The sequence below is a fragment of the Triturus cristatus genome, chromosome 1_2 (genome assembly GCF_964204655.1).
Source record: "Triturus cristatus chromosome 1_2, aTriCri1.1, whole genome shotgun sequence".
Lineage (NCBI taxonomy): Eukaryota > Metazoa > Chordata > Amphibia > Caudata > Salamandridae > Triturus > Triturus cristatus.
In genome coordinates this window covers 616,830,884-616,833,751 of record NC_140580.1, presented here as the reverse complement: position 1 = coordinate 616,833,751, position 2,868 = coordinate 616,830,884, and the positions used below count along the sequence as shown (strand labels likewise).

Genomic DNA, 2,868 nt, shown 5'->3' with positions numbered 1-2,868 from the left:
TGCTAGTCAAGCCTCATTTTGCGCTCTTGTATACACATGCCCAGTTTTTTTGTTCTTCCTTCCCATTTAGCATAATGGCATGCAATATTGTGGTATTCAACTTCCTTGTCACATTCTGAGCAATAAGTTTTCAGATAGAAGACTTATGTTTGTTGGAGACATGTTTTCTTAGTTCTTTAAAAGTTCCCATTATGTCTCCACACAGGTCACATTTATATTTGTCATTTGGGTATTTCAATATGTGACTTTTTTTGTTTAATCAGTTTTCTTGGTATTCAGTTCTTTGTTGACTTCGTAAACATCAGGCAGATTTTCGAAGTTGGATGTAACAGTGTCATTCTTGGCTGAGGAGGCCACAATGTATTTTTTTTTACTGAGGTCTACTTTTGTGTCTTTGTTTGTTGTTGCTGAGGGTGAACAGGGTGCTATATTGTAACCTAAATTGTTGTTGCTAGTTGCATTGCTGCAGCGGGTGCTGGATTGACAAAATCGGTAAGGAGGCAATAATTTCTGGAAAAGACAGAACCTTCTTTTGCCATCTTAAGAGTGTTTTGAATCGCCGGTAACTATTGGATCTGGAATTGTGTTTGTTTGCTTCGCCATTTCTCACTATCACGCTCGCCGCCATGATAGAACCATGTTCGGCCTGTCTCTATAGACTTGTCTGTGCAGAGTCTAGTCCCATAGAGGCAGTTACCAGAGGGACCACTAGGAGGTAAACGCCACTACGACTGAGAATAGATTATGAGAGTCTTAGTTACCCCTGCTGTTTACCCATGCCTCATTGAATTTCTTCACTTTGACATTCAGAGCACTGGGCAGAAATCACAACGCGTCAACACCAGCCACGGTCCTTTGCGATGATTTGTTTTAATTAAACAGTCGGATTCCCCTGGTCCGCACCAGTTCTAAGTCAGCTGCAAAGTGCCTGCAGAGGCATAACGCTGGCACCACACACCCAGGTAGGGGGTATGGGGAGAGGCGACCACCGCAGCAAGGGCACTTCACGGGAAGGGCCCGGCTCGCATCCAGAGATACAGTGCACGCCTGGTCCTGCTTTGTGTCACAGCCCGAAAGACCCTGCCCTCAGAGCCAATCCTTATACTAAAGTTATAGATCTGACTTGCTGACTTCCCTTACCTACATCGTTCTTACATGCCAGAGGCTGTTCACCTTGGAGACCTGCTGCAGACATGGGTACGGCCCAGTGCGGGATTTGCACAATCTTCCCTAGATTTGAAACGACCATTGAGAGCTCACCGGACATACCGCAACACTTTCCAAGAATCGGGCCCCTCCCTCAGGGCAAACCAATTCCAGGGCACTTCACAAAGAAAAGACAACTCTCTCTGGGGCTCCTGCTGGCTTCTCCGGCATTGTTTGCGTTACTGCACTGGATGCGGCGAGAGCGCCCATCTCTGCCACTCCGGGTTCGGGTATCTGAACTGGACTCCCTTTTGCTCATCCGAGGACAATGGAGGCCATCGCCTGTCCCTTCTCAATGGCACTCTCCTATCTCCTAGGATTGACTGACCCATGTACAACTGCTGTTAACATGGAACCCTTCTCCACTTCGCCTTTAAAGTTCTCGTTTGAATGTTTGCAACTACCACCAAGATCTACACCTGCAGTAGCTCCACCCAGGCCCTTGCCACGGGCTTCCGTGTTCACCGCAGCGGTCCTCCTACTCGTTGCGGCTCTGCCCCTGCAGCTCTCAGTGCTGCTGACGGTCAGGTATGGGTCAGATGCTACGGCGCTGTCCATTTTCAGGGCTAGTTGATTCCCCAGGTGAGTTGTTATACACTCTTTAGCAGATTCTGACTTCCAAGGCTACTGTCCTGCTGTCTATATCAACCAACACCTTTTCTGGGGTCTGATGAATGTCGGCATCGGGCAACTTAACCCGGCATTTATTCATCCAGGAGTGCCAGTTCTGCGTATCAAAAGTGGCCCACAAGGCACTCACATTCTATGACCGGCTCCACGAGAGTGAGCCCCACTTCTTACCCATTCAAAGTTTGAGAATAGGTTAAGATCTTTTTGGCCCCAAGACCTCTAATCATTCACTTTACCAAATAAAACTGGGGGCTCTGAGCGCCAGCTGTCCTGAGGGAAACTTCAGAGGGAACCAGCTGCTAAATTGTTCGATTAATCTTTAACCCTTATACCCAGGACCGCTAAGGACCTCCCCAGAGTTTCTTCTTGCTTCGCCCTGCCCAGGCATAGTTCACCGCTTTCGGGTCTCATCAAGTATGCTCATGCTCCACCTCCACAATGGAGCAGGCGAGACTGGTCAGTAGTGCTCCTGCCATTGGCTTTGCAACGGGATCCCACCTCAGCCGGAGCACGCAGGGTTTCCCATTCATTGTGCCACAGGGTTTCGCTCGTCCCTCTGGCTCACTCATGTGTTAGACTCCTTGGTCCGTGTTTCAAGATGGGTCAGGTGGGTAACCAACATCGCCGCAGACCCCTGGTACCCAGTGTGGGCCTCCCTGCCCCGTGGTGTGATTAGATCAGGGCGCACTGAGCATAGTCCACCCCAGTTGACAGTTGCGCCAGGAGCAGGGGGCCCCGTCTGCACTTCCCTGCCCCGGTGATTCCTGAGGGTCAACCGGGAGCGGGTGCCAGGGGAGAGTGTGGAGGCATTCGAATCTTCCTTGGCCCTGTGGACATGGCAAAGCTGCTGCTTGGGGACCTTAACAACCTCCGCTGGAACGGAGGGCCACCTGTCACCACGAAGCCTTCCCAGCCAACCTGCAGCCAGTCGCAGCACACCGCCGCAGAGGAAATGTACCCTGCCGTGGCCGGGTGAGCCCAGGTGGCAGTCCCTGGGAGGAGATCTGCCCTTCTGGGCCACCAACCTTCCTG

At 51.0% G+C, this 2,868-nt stretch overlaps 1 pseudogene; it reads right to left on the bottom strand.

Moving 5' to 3' along the window:
- Positions 1 to 1,156: 1,156 nt before the first annotated feature.
- Positions 1,157 to 2,422, bottom strand: LOC146867731 (28S ribosomal RNA; annotated as a pseudogene).
- Between the last annotated feature and the right edge of the window lie 446 nt (positions 2,423 to 2,868).